We start from the raw sequence: 22,499 nt of genomic DNA on the forward strand, positions 1-22,499 counted from the left end.
GTTCATATTTTGTGCATTTGTTCCCCAAAAAAAGAATTCCATAGCTAAGAATTGAGTGTACATATGAATAATAAATGGCTCAAATGCCTCTGAGGACTATCGGACTTAACTTCTGAGGTCATCAGTCCCCTATAACTTAGAACTAGCTAACCTAAGGACATCAGACACATCCATGCCCGAGGCAGGACTCGAACCTGCGACCGTAGCGGTCACGCGGTTCCAGACTGTAGCGCCAAGAACCGCTCGGCCACCCCGGCCGGCTATGAATAATATGTAACTAAAATCACTGCATGTTACACACTGATGATAGGATTCTAAGGGCATAACATACTGATGACATTCTGTTTGCAAGTACCTTTGTGTGTTCAAACCACTTCGGAATTTCTGTGATCCTGATTAAAGTTTTCATGTAGCGGATTCTTTCATGAACATTGTGTTACAGTCAGATTACATGTTCCCAGAATGAGATTTTCACTCTGCAGCGGAGTGTGCGCTGATATGAAACTTCCTAGCAGATTAAAACTGTGTGCCGGACCGAGACTCGAACTCGGGACCTTTGCCTTTCGCGGGCAAGTGCTCTGCCAACTGAGCTACCCAAACACGACTCACGCCCCGTCCTCACAGCTTTACTTCTGCCAGTACCTCGTCTCCTACCTTCCAAACTTCACAGAAGCTCTCCTGCGAACCTTGCAGAACTAGCACGCCTGAAAGGTCCCGAGTTCGAGTCTCGGTCCGGCACACAGTTTTAATCTGCCAGGAAGATTCATATCAGCGCACACTCCGCTGCTGAGTGAAAATCTCATTCTGGAAACATCCCCCAGGCTGTGGCTAAGCCATGTCTCCGCAATATCCTTTCTTTCAGGAGTGCTAGTTCTGCAGGAGAGCTTCTGTTAAGTTTGGAAGGTAGGAGACGAGGTATTGGCAGAAGTAAAGCTGTGAGGACGGGGCGTGAGTCGTGCTTGGGTAGCTCAGTTGGTAGAGCACTTGCCCGTGAAAGGCAAAGGTCCCGAGTTCGAGTCTCGGTCCGGCACACAGTTTTAATCTGCCAGGAAGTTTCAGATTACATGTTATTAACAGCTTTAAAAATGCGATGTGCATATACACATTTTTTAAAAACACACTTTAAAGTTCAAAAACCATAAGAATCTCGTAGAAGGCACATTACACTAGACTTCTCGTGCTAAAATTTTAACAAATAGAAATACTGTAAACAATTTATAACGAAAGGTCACGTTATAATGTAACAAACACGGACAAAAGTTTCAGATCGTAGCTGGCGGTGCTTTTGTGCGAGGAGCGCCCGCAGGACAAAAGGCGCGGCCACGTGGTCGCTTTCTACGGCGGTAACCGGTGAGTTAATGCGCGGTGAAAGCCGGCCTTCCTGTGTTCGAGTCCCAGGCTGCAGGAATGCGCGGCGGGGCCGCACTCGCTATTCAGCAGGCGCGCTCGCTTTCAGCTGCACGCCACTCCTCGCACGAACTTCTTTCCTCCTGCAGCTGCGGCTCCAGGGACAAATCTCCAGGACTCTCTAGTTTCCAAAACTGCTGCACCTTGTCAGACACTCGTTTCCGAGCGGTATGTTTCAGCCCAGAACGAAATTATGTAATTAACTTGATGATTAAACCCTGGTATCTTACAGGAGTTTGGCTCCTCCCACTACTGGAAACTTATTGCGGTTCGTGTTCTCGCTGTACACCGTTAATCACCCACAATTTGCACACCTCTTATTTCGCGAAACCGTCCGAGATATCGATACGAGGTTTCGCCATACGATAGCATGCAGAAGGGGACGCATCTACACTACTGGCCATTAAAATTGCTACAGCAAGAAGAAATGCAGATGATAAATGGGTATTCATTGGAAAAAGATATTATTCTAGAACTGACATGTGATAACATTTTCACGCGATATGGGTGCATAGATCCTGAGAAATCAGTATCCAGAATAACCACCTCTGGCCGCAATAACGGCCTTAATACGCCTGGGCATTGAGTCCAACAGAGCTTGGATGGCGTGTACAGGTACAGCTGCAGACGCAGCTTCAACACGATACCACAGTTCTTCAAGAGTAGTGACTGGCGTATTGTGACGAGCCAGTTGCTGGACCACCACTGACCAGACGTTTTCAGTTGGTGAGACATCTGGAGAATGTGCTGGCCAGGGCAGCAGTCGAACAATTTCTGTATCCAGAAAGGCCCGTACAGGACCTGAACATGTGGTCGTGCATTATCCTGCTGAAATGTAGAGTTTTGCAGGGATCGAATGAAGGGTAGAGCAACGGGTCGTAACACATCTGAAATGAAACGTCCACTGTTCAAAATGCCGTCAATGCGAACAAGAGATGGCCGAGACGTGTAACCAATGGCACCCCATACCATCACGCCGGGTGATACGCCAGTATGGCGATGACGAATACACTCTTCTAATGTGCGTTCACCGCGACGTCGCCAAACACGGATGCGACCATCACGATGCTGTCAACAGAATATGGATACGGTTTGGTATTCGTGCACCCAGGTTCGTCGTTGAGTACACCATCGTAGGCGTTCCTGTCTGTGATGCAGCGTCAAGGGTAACCGCAGCTATGGTCTCCGACCTGATAGTCCATGCTGCTGCAAACGTCGTCGAACTGTTCGTGCAGATGGTTGTTGTCTTGCAAACGTCCCCATCTGTTGACTCAGGGATCGAGACATGGCTGCACGATCCGTTACAGCCATGCGGATAAGATACCTGTCATCTCGACTGCTACTCATACAAGGCCGTTGGGATCCAGCACGGCGTTCCGTATGACCCTCCTGAACCCACCGATTACATATTCTGCTAACGGTCATTGGATCTCGACCAACGCGAACAGCAATGTCGCGATACTATAAACCGCAATCGCGATAGGGTACAATCCGACCTTTATCGAAGTCGGAAACGTGATGGTACGCATTTCTCCTCCTTACACGAGGCATCACAACAACGTTTCAGCAGGCAACGCCGGTCAACTGCTGTTTGTGTATGAGAAATCGATTGGAAACTTTCCTCATGTGAGCACGTTGTAGGTGTCGCCACCGGCGCCAACCTTGTGTGAATGCTCTGAAAACCTAATGATTTGCATATCACAGCATCTTCTTCCTGTGGGTTAAATTTCGCGTCTGTAGCACGTCATCTTCGTGGTGTAGCAATTGTAACAGTCAGTAGTGTAGCAATCCACTTTAGTCTTGGGTCAACCGAGATATTGAAGAAGTATGGTTTTTGTCGTGGGAACATCTGTTCGCTCGTCGGTCGAACTTTCTTGCGTGACCAAATACCGCCAGTTTTGAATTACTAATAACTACGAGACTCGTAATGCGTAAACAATAGTTGAACCCACAACGGATAGATCATATCAGTATGTGTTTGTCGCCCAGTACTTGTTCTGCATATGGCGCCATCGCACCAGTACGGGCGCAAGTGCGTGACTGTTACGAATTAGCTTCGTTTGAAGTTGCGGTGTAGCGTGGAAATGTGATCACGTAGGTCATTGATTCGAGCGTCATTTTGAAGAGCTTGTAGATAACCGGCGCGCGGGGTTGCCGCGCAGTTTAGGGGCTTTGCCACAGTTCGCGCGGCTCCCCCCGTCGAAGGTTCGAGTCCTCCCTCGGGCATGGGTGTGTGTGTTGTTCTTACCGTAAGTTAAAGTTAGATTAAGTAGTGTGTAAGCCTAGGAAACGATGACCTCAGCAGTTTGGTCCCATAGAAACTTACTACAAATTTCCAATTTGCAGAACACAGAGTGTTATAATGAATACATGCACCGTAATATTAGTGAAAGTCGGTATTAAACTAAACATTAAAAAATAATGATGTCTCATAAACATGCTCGGAGTTATAGAAAACGCAATACAGAGGAAACCTCGCGTCGAAATAAATGCTAAAAGCCTACACAGTCCAGTGCCGAGCGAATGGCAGAGACTGGACAGCGTCGAGAAGGAAATGGAACAACGGCGCAAAGAGTTTACGTAGCTGGCGCATCGGGTATATGGCTACCAGCGGCAGTAAAGACTTGTGGTGTATGTATCCTGTAATCATTATGCTACTATGTGTAACCATAGGCCCGCCCGGCTAGCCGCTCGGTCTAAAGCGCTGCTTACCTAACGGGAAAGCGTGTCGGTCCCCGACACGAATCCGCCCGGCGGATTAGTGTCGAGGTCCGGTGTGCCGGCCAGCCTGTGGATGGTTTTGAAGGCGGTTTTCTATCTGCCTCGGCGAATGTGGTCTGGTTCCCCTTAATCCGCCTCAGTTACACTATGTCGGCGATTGCTGCACAAACACTTTTTGCACGTATGCGTACACCATAATTACTCCACCATGCACACTCGTCTGATGTAAGACGTTCCCAGTGGGGGGTCTACTGGGGGCTGAACCGCACAATAACCCCGGGTTCGGTGCGGGGCGGCGGTGGGGCGGGTGGACTGCTGTGCCCTGTTGTGGGGTTGTGAACCACTGAGGGCTACGGCAGGACGAAGTCTCTCCGTCGTTTCTTGGTCTCCGGCTTCATACACAATACACAATGTGTGATCATTGAATTAACGAGAGTGACACATACATTACATATTAATACGAAATACACATGATTTTATACGGACGATAGCAGAAAAAAAACGTACGAAGCAGACTAGAACTACGCACAGAGATTTTTTTAATGGAACGATATAGATTTTATACGGACGATAGCAGAAAAAAAACGTACGAAGCAGACTAGAACTACGCACAGAGATTTTTTTTTAATGGAACGATATACTTTTTAAGTGCATTAAACAGTTCTTGAAAATAATGGTGCCACAAAATTATTCGCAAAAGTACACGAGACATCAGCCAGAACTGGAACGAAAAACAGCTGTTATTGCAGTGTAAATACAGCGAAGTTGCGCGCTCTCACAAGGCTGCTTCATTATTTGCGTCCAGTAGACAGGTCTACGCTACTTTACGAGGTGCATTCAAGTTCTAAGGCCTCCGATTTTTTTTTCTAATTAACTACTCACCCGAAATCGATGAAACTGGCGTTACTTCTCGACGTAATCGCCCTGCAGACGTACACATTTTTCACAACGCTGACGCCATGATTCCATGGCAGCGGCGAAGGCTTCTTTAGGAGTCTGTTTTGACCACTGGAAAATCGCTGAGGTAATAGCAGCACGGCTGGTGAATGTGCGGCCACGGAGAGTGCCTTTCATTGTTGGAAAAAGCCAAAAGTCACTAGGAGCCACGTGAGGTGAGTAGGGAGCATGAGGAATCACTTCAAAGTTGTTATCACGAAGAAACTGTTGTGTGACGTTAGCTCGATGTGCGGGTGCGTTGTCTTGGTGAAACAGCACACGCGCAGCCCTTCCCGGACGTTTTTGTTGCAGTGCAGGAAGGAATTTGTTCTTCAAAACATTTTCGTAGGATGCACCTGTTACCGTAGTGCCCTTTGGAACGCAATTGGTAAGGATTACGCCCTCGCTGTCCCAGAACATGGACACCATCGTTTTTTCAGCACTGGCGGTTACCCGAAATTTTTTTGGTGGCGGTGAATCTGTGTGCTTCCATTGAGCTGACTGGCGCTTTGTTTCTGGATTGGAAAATGGCATCCACGTCTCATCCATTGTCACAACCGACGAAAAGAAAGTCCCATTCATGCTGTCGTTGCGCGTCAACATTGCTCGGCAACATGCCACACAGGCAGCTATGTGGTCGTCCGTCAGCATTCGTGGCACCCACCTGGATGACACTTTTCGCATTTTCAGGTCGTCATGCAGGATTGTGTGCACAGAACCCACAGAAATGCCAACTCTGGAGGCGATCTGTTCAACAGTCATTCGGCGATCCCCCAAAACAATTCTCTCCACTTTCTCCGTCATGTCGTCAGACCGGCTTGTGCGAGTCCGCGGTTTCGGTTTGTTGTCACACGATGTTCTGTCTTCATTAAACTATCGCACCCACAAACGCACTTTCGACACATCCATAACTCCATCACCACATGTCTCCTTCAACTGTCAATGAATTTCAATTGGTTTCACACAACGTAAATTCAGAAAACGAATGATTGCACGCTGTTCAAGTAAGGAAAACGTCGCCATTTTAAGTACTTAAAACAGTTCTCATTCTCGCCGCTGGCGGTAAAATTCCATCTGCCGTACGGTGCTGCCATCTCTGGGACGTATTGACAATGAACGCGGCCTCGTTTTAAAACAATGCGCATGTTTCTATCTCTTTCCAGTCCGGAGAAAAAAAATCGGAGGCCTTAAAACTTGAATGCACCTCGTATGTCACAGAAATGCGACATCGACTACGGTTGGTATAACTGGAACTACACAGTAAATTCTAGCTCTTCACAAGGGGTGTGCGAAAACTATTTCTGATATGTGTAAGCACTCATGTGTAACTGAACAACTAATTCTGGCCACCTTGGTCATTTCCCGGATACTTTTGCGAAGAGTTTCAATGCCAACGTTAACACTTGTTACGCCACTGTACTCATTTTTCAGTAGTTTTGGAATGGCGTTAAAAAATCGTATAGTCTCATTTTAAAAGACATACTTGCTTTCGTATCTCGGTTTATACAAGAGTTACTTGGATTAACCGTGCAAGAAAATTACGTGCCCCTGTACGCACAATAGTCGTCCAGGATACCGAACTGAGGTCGAAAGCCTCGTTCAGTATCATGGAAGCTTGTTAAAATAAAAGGGGTTTAGTATTTCGCTAGCCGGCGCGACAGTCTGGAACCGCGCGACCGCTACGGTCGCAGGTTCCAATCCTCTCTCGAGCATGGGTGTGTGTGATGTCCTTAGGTTAGTAAGGTTTAAGTAGTTCTAAGTTCTAGGGGACTAATAACCTCAGAAGTTAAGCCCCATAGTGCTCAGAGCCATTTGAACCAAGTATTTCGCTCTGTATCTTCTTCTTTTTTTATTATGTCGTTCTCCGTCATCGGAGCAGGGTTAGCAAAGTTATTATCTGATTTGGCATGATTAATTTAAAGGGTGGACGAGTGCCCTTCCTGTCACCCTCTCATTACGCCGGGACGGAATATGTGTATCCCCCCTCCTTTTCGGCCCTTTAACACGCACGGCTATCGGCCTGTCGGCTATCAGGGAAGGTGTATAGGTATGTTTTGCACTATACAGGGTGTTACAAAAAGGTACGGCCAAACTTTCAGGAAACATTCCTCACACACAAAGAAAGAAAATATGTTATGTGGACATGTGTCCGGAAACAATTACTTTCCGTGTTAGAGCTCATTTTATTACTTCTCTTCAAATCACATTAATCATGGAATGGAAACACACAGCAACAGAACGTACCAGCGTGACTTCAAACACTTTGTTACAGGAAATGTTCAAAATGTCCTCCGTTAGCGAGGATACATGTATCCACCCTCCGTCGCATGGAATCCCTGATGCGCTGATGCGGCCTGGAGAATGGCGTATTGTATCACAGCCGTCCACAATACGAGCACGAAGAGTCTCTACATTTGGTACCGGGGTTACGTAGACAAGAGCTTTCAAATGCCCCCATAAATGAAAGTCAAGAGGGTTGAGGTCAGGAGAGCGTGGAGGTCATGGAATTGGTCCGCCTGTACCAATCCATCGGTCACCTAATCTTTTGTTGAGAAGCGTACGAACACTTCGACTGAAATGTGCAGGAGCTCCATCGTGCATGAACCACATGTTGTGTCGTACTTGTAAAGGCACACGTTCTAGCAGCACAGGTAGAGTATCCCGTATGAAATCATGATAATGTGCTCCATTGAGCGTACGTGGACGAAACTAAAATGAGCTCTAACATGGAAATTAAGCGTTTCCGGACACATGTCCACATAACATCTTTTCTTTATTTGTGTGTGAGGAATGTTTCCTGAAAGTTTGGCCGTACCTTTTTGTAACACCCTGTATATAGGATGTTTCAAAGTCTTGCCATCAAACGTCCAGCGATGACAGATCAAGTCATGGCGAGCAACTCTTGTTAATGGCGAACCGTTCACTGGCACTTCCCCGTGACACTGGGCATCCTTTATTATCCATTACTCCCCTGAGAGGCGGCAAGACGTAGTCACTCTGCAGCTGCGTTTGCCTTGTGTGTTGCTTATAATCCAGTCGGCTACTCCGTAAGCCCAGCAGAATTAAGGGGCTCCGGAAAGGCTCAAAATCATGAAAAGTTCAATTTTTACTTTTTTGCTTTTTCTGAATCTGCAGACTATTACCTTTTAATAGATATATAATTTATTCAATTCCGAAGACTACAACTATTTTTAAATTTTTTTTGAAATGTGTTCTACATGGGCGTGACCCACAGTGGCGCTGTTAAACTGCTGTCAAATGGTGTTATTATTAACGTCCGTGTTCATCAGGTACATTTTAGTGATGTGAGATAAAGTATGTGTTGTGGCTAACCTATTTTCAGAGACTTAGCACCACCTGAACTGTTGAAAAAGTGTATTCACAGAAAAACTCAAACCCCCAATGAAAGTGTAAATAGTGTTATATGGTCGAGAATCCCCAAGACTGTATTTGTTGGAATAGAAACACTTCACTTTGGTGTGTATGATGCTGTTGCTACTTTCAATGATGGCAACATTGTAAGGTGCAAGGTATTTAGAAATATAGGAATGAAGATAGGTTGTAACACGGTACGAGCGATGCTTGCTTTAGACAAGGAACGCCTTCGGGCTGCAGACAGGGCTGTAAAGAGTCTAGAAATACAAGCAAGAGTAAACAGGAGGAGGAACAAGAGGAAGCTGGAGGAGTAGTTTGCAGAGGATGAAGATAATCCATCCTATGGACCTGGAATGCACTAAAAAGTTAATCCAATCTTTGTCGCTCGATTCCCAAAACTTTTATTTTCTCATACTAATTACATGTTTTCTAAGGATCTTCCAAACATATTTGTTTCAAACTTTCAGTAAATGTTACACAGTACCTTCTGCATAATTTAACACAGCCTTTTTCCAAAAAACTGTATATTTTTGAATATATAAATAAAAAATTGCAAAAAAAAGTTGTGAATTTTAATTACAATTGAAAAAAAATCATCTTTAATAACTGAACTAAAATTTTCTAAAATCCCTGTGTTAAGTTGTAGCCCATATTCCAATAAATAATCTGTAAAAAGTTCAACTTCCTACCTCAAATACTTTGTGAGGAAAGATGTAATTTATAAGCGTTATTTTAACATTGCAAGTATAGGGCGTTCCGGAGCCCCTTAAAGCTCCTTATGCGATTCTAAAATACCTTTCTCCACTTACAAGGGGACCGCATCTACTCGTCATCATCGATTTCGTCCAGATTTATGCTGTTTGCACGGCTTAGCCAGGTAAAAGAGTGACAGAAGTAAAAAGTGAAATGATCGTGTGGTACTGCTGACCTGGAGGCCCCATCGGGGAAGTTCTGCCGCCGAGTTGCGAGTCTTATTTCAGGTGACGCCAGGTTGGGTGACTTGCGTGTCGGTGATAACGACGAAAGGATTATAAGGAAAACACAATACCCACTCCACGAGCGGAGAAAGTCCCCAACCCGGGTGGGGATCAAACGCACGCCTGCAGCATGGTAGGCGAGCACGCTACGACTCAGCGAAGCAGGCGGTCAGCGACAGAAGTGGGAGCTCCAATGCCAAGATTTTGGAAAAAACTGTATTTTTTGCAATTTTTTGTCATGCAAGGCTTAAGTTGTTTATGTAATGCGTCGTTTCCAGGCAACGGTTCACGCAGCATGATGGCAATCAGAGGATCACGGGATCGAGTCTATGTGCGAAAAGTTTTTCATTTTTTAAATTTCAATTTTTTCGTTATTTATACCGAAAAATATACCAGATTATGAAAATCATATCTCACTCGTATACAGTGCAATGAGCTGTAATCCTTTTTCGAAAATTACTGCCGACAGTCTTGTTACGGTGCTCGCTTATTTCCAAGTCCGTATCGATCTTAGTGCTGAGTTTTCACTCAGACGGCGCTTTGCTTTAGAGTTTAGGTGGTTGTTTCCGTGTGTGATCGCTGGCCGGAGCTTAGCTGGAGGCGTGTGAGGAGAAAAGAGGGGGCTGCCTTGGCGTGGATACAGTTCGGCTCGGCTGTGGTTGTTTGCGTCTGGACGCCGAATGGGGCCCAATGAGAAGACCGTGATTTTAAGGTTAATAGTGTGGACAGCGGCGTGGTGTGCCGTTTAACTTGATTCGCAAGGGGAGCAAAATCTCGCTTGTTGTAGTTTGTCGAGCCTGAGTTTGAAATACCTTCTATGTGCGGCGGGATGTCATTTCGTCGTCCTGTCTCTCCGTCGCTGGGATTGCTATCCTCGTTTACCGTTCCATGGATGTATATCGGTGGGGTACGCTGGTGATAGAAGTGCGTCGTTCAGCGGCACGTTAGTCTGGGTGCTTTATGTTTGATCTTCAAGTGCATAGTCTTCGAGTGGCACTCCGAGTTTATTTTGTCTTGTGGTGCTTCCGCTTTCCGTTAACGAAGGTTAAGCTTGATTCGGCACTCCGTACGACGCTCGGCACCTCAGCAGGCGGGTCGGAGCCACCTTCGCGACTAAACGGAAGCCTTTGGACTGAAAGGTCTTGTGTTTTGCATATTGTTCATAAATTGTTGTTTTGGTATTAAGTTGGCTGAGGTTTCTTATGGATATCCCGGCATTTAGTCTGTTGTCCGGCCCGGGCTAGGTCTCGTTATTTTAAAAGTCGGTCCTTGTTTTGCCTTAGTACGGTTTTGGTTCACTGCCTGGTGGTTCTGGTAGTGCGCCAGGTCGCTGTGGCTGTGTTGCATTTTGTATGGGGCTGTGTGATCGGAGCCATGGAGTACCATTTGTGTGAACTGCTTCACTGGGGAGTACTGATCGAGCCATTCTTGGTCCTCTGCTGTATGAAATGATTTTATTATTTTAATTCCGCAGCCCGTGGTCGTGTGGTAGCGTTCACGCTTCCCGCGCCCGGGTTCCCGGGTTCGATTCCCGACGGGGTCAGGGATTTTCTTTGCCTCGTGATGACTGGGTGTTGTGTGATGTCCTTAGGTTAGTTAGGTTTAAGTAGTTCTAAGTTCTAGGGGACTGATGACCATAGATGTTAAGTCCCATAGTTCTCAGAGCCATTTGAACCATTTTTTTTTATTATTTTAAAGTAACATTATCACTTAAATGATTTAATTCTTGTTGCGTTAATTGCAACTTGGGTACTGAGAAATTTAGTAGTGTAATTACGGAAGATTTAATAGTGGCACATACCTCTTTACCTGTTTCATAATCTTTAATTACCAAAAGACCTTAAGCTCATAGTCATATGATGTGATTTTCTTAAATTATTGTATTTTTATGTCATGTTATTGTTTTTTTTTAATTTGCTAATCACTGGTGTACTGTTCCAAGTATTAAAATGTTTCAGGTAGCCATTACTTGGGTGGAACGCACGGAACCGCAACGGAGAGAGTAGTTGCGTGACTTACGTGTCCGTTGTTTGTTTTGGTGCACCTGAGTTAAGTATTGTGTTGCCTCCTCCCTTGCGGCCCCGTCGTGGTCTTCTCACAAACGTTTCCTTCAAGGGATTTTAGTCAATTTTATGCTAGTATTATTTTAATTTCTTACATTGGTAAAATTGTGCGGCCTTCATTATGCACACTGTTTGTCATAGCGGAGTTGATGTGCCAACTCCATTGTGTGTGTCCTTCGTGATACATATTGTTTGTCATAATAGATTTGAGTATGGCAATTATAATGTATCATATGTCATGTTGTGCGTGTGTAATGGTGCAATAAATAGATGATGGTTATTTCTGTTTTTGGCTCCCTTCATGCCTCCTTTATTGTCCCTATTAGTACGCTATCCTTGTACTTGGGTGGGCAAGCCACATCAAGTCTACTTATGCGTCCAAGAGAGTACTGACTATTTTGGGCAGAGGATATCAAAAACATTATACAAATTTTTTATTGACGTTATGGAGCCCTATGAGCCCTACATGCACAACATTATACATTTTTTCTTTTTTTTTTAATGATGTGATCGAGCCCTACGTGCAGTACAAATTTATTCTGTAAATTGACTCGTGGGGAAGACAAACAAATCTGCAAATATACGATGAGATTTTTCAAGCAAAAGGATTGCGATCGTGCAGTATTAAAGTGATTCCCCCGAATGCATTGTGCAACCCTGCGACGTCTGATTTTATCGTCAGGCAAAGAATTCGCTCAAAAATCTTCGAAACTGCTCATCCCATCGAGAGAGAAAAAGAGATCGCATCCCAAGAAGAGTACTTCAAAATACGTTCCACTGTATATCAGCAGCTACCATCGCCAATATTTGGCGAAATGATAATAATGCGTTACGCACGATTTGCTGCCAAACTGTGTATGAATGTAAACCAGTTCTGTTTTTCTATAGAAACATTCAAATGGTTCAAGTGGTTCTGAGCACTATCGGACTTAACATCTGAGGTCATCAGTCCCCTAGACTTAGAACTACTTAAACCTGACTAACCTAAGGACATCACAAACATCCATGCCCGAGGCAGGATTCGAACCTGCGACCGTAGCAGCAACGCGGTTCCGGACTGAAGCACCTAGAACTGCTCGGCCACAACGGCCGGCTTATAGAAACATTAAACTCCCATGCGTTTGTAACGCGTGCAAGATGCCGGGAAAATTATTGTTTCCCTGTTCTTGCGATGAATATCACCTCAGAACGTGTGAATCATCATCTGTAAGATAATAATAGTATCTAATTTTATATACGAAATTCTCGTGTACGGCTTATAAGCGCTTCCTGTAAATTTACTTTCAATTCCAAATTTTCATCTGCCTTTTCTTTTCATGCCTCTTATGAAAATATTGACAAGTACAATGTTTAGAATATTATTTCTGTTTATTTGCAGTGTAAGTAACAAAAACGACATAGGGACTCGTCCCCACGACCCTCGCAAAAGGCTCTGCACTCTTTCCCCTGCTCCTACCGATGCCTAGTAACTACGCTAACATGCAATGAGGTGACAAAAATTCATGGGATACCAATATGCACATATACAAATGGCGGCAGCATTGTGTACACAAGGTATAACAGAGCAGTGCATTTGCGAAGCTGTCATTTGCATTCAGGTGAGTCATATAAATGGTTTCAGATGTGATTATGGCCGCACGACAGGAATTAAAACTCTGAACGCGAAATGGTAGAATGGGGCTAGACAGATGGGACATTCCATTTCGGAAATCATTAGACAATGCATCATTCCGAGACCCACAGTGTGAAAAGTGTACCGAGAACACCCAATTTTAGGCATTACATCTCACCACGGACAACGCCGTGGCCGACGGCCTTCACTTAACGACCGAGAGCAGCAGCGTTTGGGTAGGCTTGTCAGTGCTAACAGACAAGCAACACTGCGTGAAATAACCGCAAAAATCAAAGTGGAAGTACTATGAACATATGAGTTAGAACAGTGCCGCGAAATTTGGCGTTAATAGGCGATCGCAGCTGACGACCGACGCTAGTGCCTCTGCTAACAGCACAACATCGCCTGTAGCGCCTCACCGGAGAGCTGCAGCAAAAGCAGTATTGCCTGGCTCGCAATAAATGATCTATCACTTAACTTAGAAAAGAAAATCACAGTTCATTCAATTTTATGCACGGCAAGATATACAGGGTGGTCCATTGATAGTGACGGGGCCAAATATCTCACGAAATAAGCATCAAACGACAAAACTACAAAGAACGAAACTTGTCTAGCTTGACGGGGTAAACCAGATGGCGCTATGGTTGGCCCGCTAGATGGCGCTGCGTTTTTTTTAAATAGGAACCCCCATTTTAACTACATATTCGTGTAGTACGTAAAGAAATATGAATGTTTTAGTTGGACCACTTTTTTCGCTTTGTGATAGATGGCGCTGTAATAGTCACAAACGTATAAGTATCACGTAACATTCCGCCAGTGCGGACGGTTGGTTGGTTTGGGGAAGGAGACCAGACAGCGAGGTCATCGGTCTCATCGGATTAGGGAAGAACGGGGAAGGAAGTCGACCGTGCCCTTTGAAAGGAACCATCCCGGCATTTGCCTGGAGCGATTTAGGGAAATCACGGAAAACCTAAATCAGGATGGCCGGACGCGGGATTGAACCGTCGTCCTCCCGAATGCGAGTCCAGTGTCTAACCACTGCGCCACCTCGCTCAAGTGCGGACGGTATTTGCTACGTGATACATTACCCGTGTTAAAATGGACCGTTTACCAATTGCGGAAAAGGTCGATATCGTGTTGATGTATGACTATTGGGATCAAAATGCCCAACGGGTTTCTGCTATGTATGCTGCTTGGTATCCTGGACGACATCATCCCATTGTCCTGACCGTTCGCCGGATAGTTACGTTATTTAAGGAAACAGGAAGTGTTCAGCCACATGTGAAACGTCAACCACGACCTGAAACAAATGATGATGCCCAAGTAGGCGTTTTAGCTACTGTCGCCGGCCAGTGTGGCCACGCGGTTAAAGGCGCTTCAGTCTGGAACCGCGCGACCGCTACGGTCGCAGGTTCGAATCCTGCCTCGGGCATGGATGTGTGTGATGTCCTTAGGTTAGTTAGGTTTAAGTAGTTCTAAGTTCTAGGGGACTGATGACCTCAGATGTTAAGTCCCATAGTGATCAGAGCCATTTGAACCATTTTTTTTTTAGCTACTGTCGCGGCTAATCCTCACATCAGTAGCAGACAAATTGCGCGGGAATCGGGAATCTGAAAAATGTCGGTGTTGAGAATGCTACATCAACATCGATTGCACCCGTACCATATTTCTATACACCAGGAATTGCATGGCGACGACTTTGAACGTCGTATAAAGTTCTGCCACTGGGCACAAGAGAAATTACGGGACGGTGATAGATTTTTTGCACACGTTCTATTTAGCGACGAAGCGTCATTCACGAACAGCGGCAATGTAAACCGGCATAATATGCACTATTGGGCAACGGAAAATCCACGATGGCTGCAACAGGTGGAACATCAGCGACCTTGGCGGGTTAATGTATGGTGCGGCATTATGGGAGGAAGGATAATTGGCCCACATTTTATCGATGGCAATCTAAATGGTGCAATGTATGCTGATTTCCTACTTAATGTTCTTCCGGTGTTACTACAAGATGTGTCATTGCATGACACAATGGCAATGTACTTCCAACATGATGGAAGTCCAGCACATAGCTCGAATGCGGTTAAAGCGGTATTGAATAGCATATTTCATGACAGGTGGATTGGTCGTCGAAGCACCATACCATGGCTCGCACGTTCACCTGATCTGACGTCCCCGGATTTCTTTCTGTGGGGAAAGTTGAAGGATATTTGCTATCGTGATCCACCGACAGCGCCTGACAACATGCGTCAGCGCATTGTCAATGCATGTGCGAACATTACGGAAGGCGAACGACTCGGTGTTGAGAGGAATGTCGTTACACGTATTGCCAAATGCATTGAGGTTGACGGACATCATTTTGTGCATTTATTGCATTAATGTGGTATTTACAGGTAATCACGCTGTAACAGCATGCGTTCTCAGAAATGATAAGTTCACAAAGGTACATGTATCACATTGGAACAACCGAAATAAAATGTTTAAACGTACCTAAGTTCTGTATTTTAATTTGAAAAACCTACCTGTTACCAACCGTTCGTCTAAAATTGTGAGCCATATGTTATCACAAAGCGAAAAAAGTGGTCCAACTAAAACATTCATATTTCTTTACGAACTACACGAATATGTAGTAAAAAATGGGGGTTCCTATTTTAAAAAACGCAGTTGATATCCGTTTGACCTATGGCAGCTCCATCTAGCGGGTCAACCATAGCGCCATCTGGTTTCCCCTTTCAAGTAGACAAGTTTTGTTCTTTGTGGTTTTTTCATTTGACGCTTATTGCATGAGATATTTGGCCAAGTCACGATCAATGGACCACCCTGTATTGTCACAATAACAATAAAACACAGGGGAAAGAAAATATATGAACCTGAGTGTTCAGAATTCTTGGGTGTGTATTTTTATCAGAACCTGAACTGGAAAACAAATATTATAGATCTCAATCATTTGACTTCAGCAATATTTGTTCCACGTAAAACTGCTGATTCTGGTCATGAAAGCATTAGAAAATCATTCTAATCTGCGCACTACAATCCATTGATGTGTTTTGGAATAATTTACTGTAGCAATTCCATACACAGTGACCAACTATTCATTGCACAGAAACGTGATTTATCGATAACGTATGATGTTTACCGGTCCCGGCGGAGGTTCGAGTCCTCCCTCAGGCATGGGTGTGCGTGTTTGTCCTTAGGATAATTTAGGTTATGTAGTGTGTAAGCTTAGGGACTGATGACCTTAGCAGTTAAATCCCATAAGATTTCACACACATTTGGTTCAAATTCAAATGGCTCTGAGCACTATGGGACTTAACATCTGAGGTCATCAGTCCCCTAGAACTTAGAAGTACTTAAACCTAACCTAAATACATCACACACATCCATGCCCGAGAAAGGATTCGAACCTGCGACCGTAGCGGTCACGCGGTTCCAGACTGAAGAGCCTAGAACCGCTCGGCCACACCGGCCGGCCCACACACATTGGAGCATTTTTTGATGTTTACCTGCGAATTTCATGTGGGCTACAGTTTAAAAAATTTGACGTACTAACGACAGAAGAAAAACACATTTATTAACTTATAAAGCTTGTTATGAGCTTCACAATTTCTAAATGATAGCAAAAAAGATAAAGGTCCGCCTTCTGGCCCTAAACGGGCCAATCGTGTTGTTCGCCTCATTATCCTCTGCCAATGGTGTCATCGTATGCAGTACGGAGGAGCATGCGGTCATCACACCCCTGTCCCAGTCGTTGTTGGGTTTCCTGAACTTCGAACAGCTATTAATCGGTCTAGTAGCTTCTCAGTTGCTCTTAACTGGCCCATTTCATCCCATACCAGTCCTTCCACTATGAAAAAAATACCCTGGCAGTACCGGGAATCGAACCGCGTTCCCTCGCATGGAAGTCAGCGGCACTTACTGTTTTTAACTTCCTGCCTACCGTGAGCGGTGGCCTTACCATTTTTAAGGGAAGAAAAGGATTTTTTGTTTTCCTTTTCTTTTGCGGGCAACTAGACTGACGTAAAATTAACATTTTAATAAGTAGTAAACTTTGGAAAGTTAAACATACGTCAGAAATGAAAAAAACAATAAAATTACGTTAAAAAGAAATACTTCTACAACTATGCTTCAAATTTAAATGAATACCTTTCACAAATTAAAGCAAATCCTGGTTCACATATAACATTTAAGTGATGTTAAATTTCGGTAACAACCACTTCATTGTCATACCACAAATAATATTTCTGTATTGCTTGAAAGCTAGTAAACTGGACATTATTATTGCATTACATAAAGAAAGAAACACACATCACAATGGAGAACCGTATTTCTAATCCCCCGATTCTTATCTTCCGTTCATTCTTTCTCAGCATCGATAATTTAACTTCTCCTACCCTGGACGTTCCAGCTATTCAGGGGCCCTTGAAATGCAAAAAATGGTTCAAATGGCTCTGAGCACTATGGGACTTAACATCTGAGGTCATCAGTCCCCTAGAACGTAGAACTACTTAAACCTAACTAACCTAAGGACATCACACACATCCATGCCCGAGGCAGGATTCGAACCTGCGACCGTAGCAGAAACGCGGTTCCAGACTGAACCGCCTAGAACCGCTCGGTCACATCAGCCGGCTTGAAATACACTCTATACGAAGTTAAGCGAATACTGTCGGTATTCCGGATTGCTCACGATCTTTAGATGTCGTCCCTGTAACTTCTCAGCTACGGTGGAGGACTGGAAATTATAGTAGCATTCATAAATTTAACAATAGGAACAAAAACAGCTTCTACTATCCAGAGCTTATTGTTACTCTTGCACTGAATGGAGCAAAGTGTGCAGTCATAAAACTACGGAACCAGCTCCCTTATGAATTAAATATGCTAGCAGATAATGAAAGTTTTAAAAAGTAATTGAAATAATTTCTACTTGTCAACTCCCTCTACTCAACAGATGCATTTCTGAGAGGACAGTATGTCGGCTACATTCATAATCTTTTTGCTACTTGTATTAAAAAAGTTATGTAAATGGTTTTGTTTTCATAGTGAAAATACATCTTATTTGGAAACTAGCACACACGCTCCACATCATAGCTAGCTGCGAATATGATCCACGGATCACCCAAGGAACTACACTAAATTAACAGTAGCTCTCCAGAACATACATTCTGTTAATACACCGGTACCTTCCACGAGATAACCCGAGAAGCCATATACGTCTTCCACGTGACTGTCTAAACTACTTACTCGCAAAACCAAGGCCACATGCAATTCAGCCGCCTCAAAGCTCATGTATAAATTAATTTATCTTAGTTACAAATTTACTTTCTTTCTCTTCCCTAACCCGCCCTTAAACTCGAAATTTCCTTCTCTCATAATCACAACCGTTGCCAAAACTTGTTGTTGTTGTTGTGGTCTTCAGTCCTGAGACTGGTTTGATGCAGCTCTCCATGCTACTCTATCCTGTGCAAGCTTCTTCATCTCCCAGTACCTACTGCAACCTACATCCTTATATATATACATATATACATATGTGTAATTCTACAGAATACATTTATAGCCCTCTCAAACCAAATATACCAGCACCCAAACAGAACGATGATACCACCGGATGTTCACCATGCCAACACTTTAATTGCTGCAACTGACTCAAATGTTGCCAACGGCCTTGCCGCAGTGGTAACACCGGCTCCCGGCAGATCACCGAAGTTAAGCGTAGTCGGGCTGGGCTAGTTCTTGGATGGGTGACCATCCGGTCTGCCGAGCGCTATTGGCAAGCGGGGTGCACTCAGCCGTTGTGAGGAAAACTGAGGAGTTACTTGATCGAGAAGTAGCGGCTCCGGCCTCGTAAACTGAGCTACGGCCGGGAGAGCGGTGTGCTGACCACAAGCCCCTCCATATCCGCATCCAGTGACGCCTGTGGGCTGAGAATGACACGGCGGCCGGTCGGTACCGTCGGGGCTTCAAGGCCTGTTCGGACGGAGTTTGGTATCAAATGACGTGTAATTAATATCATGACAATAGAACCTCATACACAGGGTATTTCAAAATACGAGGGTCACTCCAAAAGAAATGCACACTATTTTTTTTAAGTCCTTGTTTTATTCTACATGTTTGAAAGTTTTACAGTGTGTAGATACATCCTTTAGGAACAATATTTTCATTTCTCCACATAATTTCCATAACTCTCAACTGCCTTACGCCATCTTGGAACCAGCGCCTGTATACCCGCACAGTAAAATTCTGGACCGACCTGTTGCAGCCACTGTTCGGCAGCGTGCACAAGGGAGTCATCATCTTCAAACCTTGTTCCACGGAGAGAGTCTTTCAGTTTCCCAAAGAGAAGATAGTCACATGGAGCCAGGTCAGGTCTGTAAGGCGGGTGTTTCTGTGTTGTCCATCCGAGTTTTGTGATCGCGTCCATGGTTTTTTTGACTGACATGTAGCCGTGCATTGTCGTGCAACAGCAAAACATCCTGCTTTTGCCGATGTGGTCGAACACAACTCGGTCGAGCTTGAAGTTTCTTCAGTGTCGTCACATATGCATCAGAATATGGTGGTTCCACTTGGCATGATGTCCACAACCAAGAGTCCTACGGAATCGAAAAACGCTGTAGGCATAACTTTTCCAGCAGAAGTTGTGGTTTTGAATTTTTTTTCTTGGGTGAATTTGCATGATGTCACTCCATTGATTGCCTCTTCGTCTCTGGTGAAAAATGATGGAGCCATGTTTCATCACCTGTCGCAATTCTTCCAAGAAATTCATCTACACCATTCTCGTACTACAAAATTGTTAAGGCTTTCGTGGCCACTTGTTGACAAACTGCCTATTGGCTTCTGTCTCAGGTTCTTCGGCCGACGTTCATCTAATGATTTTTCTGACGTTTCGCCAGCACGAGTTCACCACCGGCAATGGAGGGTGAAGCTTTGACAATGCCAGCCACTCGTGCTGGCGAAACGTCAGAAAAATCATTAGATGAACGTCGGCCGAAGAACCCGAGACAGAAGCCAATAGGCAGTTTGTCATTCTCGTACTGTTGCAAAAGTTCGCTGCACACCATTTTTCTTGTTTCTTTGTGAGCCACTGTCAACATCCTGGGAATCCACCTGGCACAAACCTTTTTTAACGCCAACACTTTCAGTATTCTGCAAACACTTCCTTCCCCTATCCAACGTAGCGTGACAATTCGTTCACTGTGATGCGTCAGTCAGCAGTCACCAATTCGTTAATTCTCTGCCCATTGTCTGGAGTGTGTGCAGTACGAGGCCTACCGCTGCGAGGACAATCCTCAATATTGCCGTGCCCGCTTTCGTCACGTAACCTGCTTGCCCACCGACTAAATATACTGCGATCGGCAGCAGCATCTCCATACATCTTTTTCAACCTCTTGTGGATGTTTCACACTGTCTCGTTTTCACAGCACAGGAATTCTATGACAGTACGTTGCTTCTGACGAACGTCAAGTGTAGCAGCCATCTTGAAGACATGCTGTGACGGCGCCACTCACGGGAACCGCTTGAACTAAGTTTGAAAACAAGCGGTAAGGATGTATCTACACACTGTAAAACTTTCACACATGCAGAATGAAAACTGTATTTCTTTTGGAGTGACCCTCGTAGTACCACAAACACTGAGGAGATTAAGAACGTGTACTAAGGAACAGAATGCGGATAAGACCCTGTGCCCGGAATCGTCTTCCAACGACGCTACAGAGAGTCAGTTATAGACGCCGGCTCCTGCTGCTAGGCCTCCCATGCAGCAGCAGGCGTGACGTACGCGAATAGACCGCGGGCAGGTCGAGACCTGTGGTTTTTTATGTCCGGTGATCGCAACTGATTGGCACGATCGTCAGTGGAGCAGACGGAGTTAGCCGCTGCACAGACAGGCTAGTCTCCTCCGAATGCGACGCTCTGCTGCCGTGGTGGCCTACGGCGTCGGACACGGGCTTCTACACGTAGTGCAGGGTGGCAGTTATTGAACTCTATGAAATAAAATTGTCATAACTTCAGAACGGTTTGCGTTTTGGCGTTTAAATTGCACTGTTGGCCACGGGGCATGATGGGAACTACATCTACATCTACATTTATACTCCACAAGCCACCCAACGGTGTGTGGCGGAGGGCACCTTACGTGCCACTGTCATTACCTCCCTTTCCTGTTCCAGTCGCGTATGGTTCGCGGGAAGAACGACTGCCGGAAAGCCTCCGAGAGCGCTCTAATCTCTCTAATTTTACACTCTTGATCTCCTCGGCAGGTATAAGTACGGGGAAACAATATATTCGATACCTCATCCAGAAACGCGCCCTCTCGAAACCTGGAGAGCAAGCTACACCGCGGTGCAGAGCGCCTCTCTATCAGAGTCTGCCACTTGAGTTTGCTAAATACCTCCGTAACGCTATCACGCTTACCAAATAACCGTGTGACGAAACGCGCCGCTCTTATTTGGATCTTGTCTATCTCCTCCGTCAACCCGACCTGGTACGGATTCCACACTGATGAGCAATACTCAAGTATAGGTCGAACGAGTGTTTTGTAAGCCACCTCCTTTGTTGATGGACTACATTTTCTAAGGACTCTCCCAATGAATCTCAACCAGGCACCCGACTTACCAACAATTAATTTTATATGATCATTCAACTTCAAATCGTTCCGCATGCATACTCCCGATATTTTACAGAAGTAACTGGTACCGGTGTTTGTTCCGCTATCATATAATCATACAATAAAGGATCCTTCTTTCTATGTATTCGCAATACGTTATATTTGTGTATGTTAAGGGTCAGTTGCCACTCCCTGCACCAAGTGCCTATCCGCTGCAGATCTTCCTGCATTTCGTTGAAATTTTCTAATGCTGCAACTTCTCTATATACCACAGCATCATCAGCGAAAAGCCGCATGGAACTTCGGACACTATCTACTAGGTCATTTATACATATTGTGAAAAGCAATGGTCCCATAACACTCCCCTGTGACACGCCAGAGGCTACTCTAACGCCTGTAGACGTCTCCCCATTGAGAAATAGTGTGAGCATGCGTACGCGCCTTGTTATTGTCGGCCATTTGCAAGTGAAAAAGTCACGGGAAAGGGTGCCTGAGCGTACAGTTCTTCTGAATGCCTACTATGCGAGCAATAACAGCACAACTGCGACTTAAAGGAAGTTCGCGACGGACTTCAAGTTAAAGATAACAGGTCCAAGTGTGCTGACAATAAAGAAGTTGATTCGCAAGTTTGCAATTACGGGTGGCGCTCGTGATGACAGTGTTGGCAATGTTGGCCTTCCAAAAAAGGGTGGAAACGCCTGAAAACAAATAGAAGACACGCGCTGTGTTTCAAACCACCCCTAGGAAATCGATCAGACGAGCTGCACAACAGGTGAGAATCAATCGGCAGACATTGGGACAAACAATGT

The 22,499-nt window shown here is 44.9% G+C and overlaps 1 non-coding gene across 1 annotated transcript; it reads left to right on the forward strand.

Annotated features, from left to right (window-relative positions):
• Nucleotides 1–956: 956 nt before the first annotated feature.
• Trnas-uga (transfer RNA serine (anticodon UGA)) lies at nt 957–1,031 on the forward strand. Its single transcript has one exon. It is a non-coding gene; the product is annotated as a tRNA-Ser (tRNA).
• The last annotated feature ends 21,468 nt before the right edge of the window (nt 1,032–22,499 follow it).

This window comes from Schistocerca cancellata, chromosome 4 (assembly GCF_023864275.1).
Source record: "Schistocerca cancellata isolate TAMUIC-IGC-003103 chromosome 4, iqSchCanc2.1, whole genome shotgun sequence".
NCBI lineage: Eukaryota > Metazoa > Arthropoda > Insecta > Orthoptera > Acrididae > Schistocerca > Schistocerca cancellata.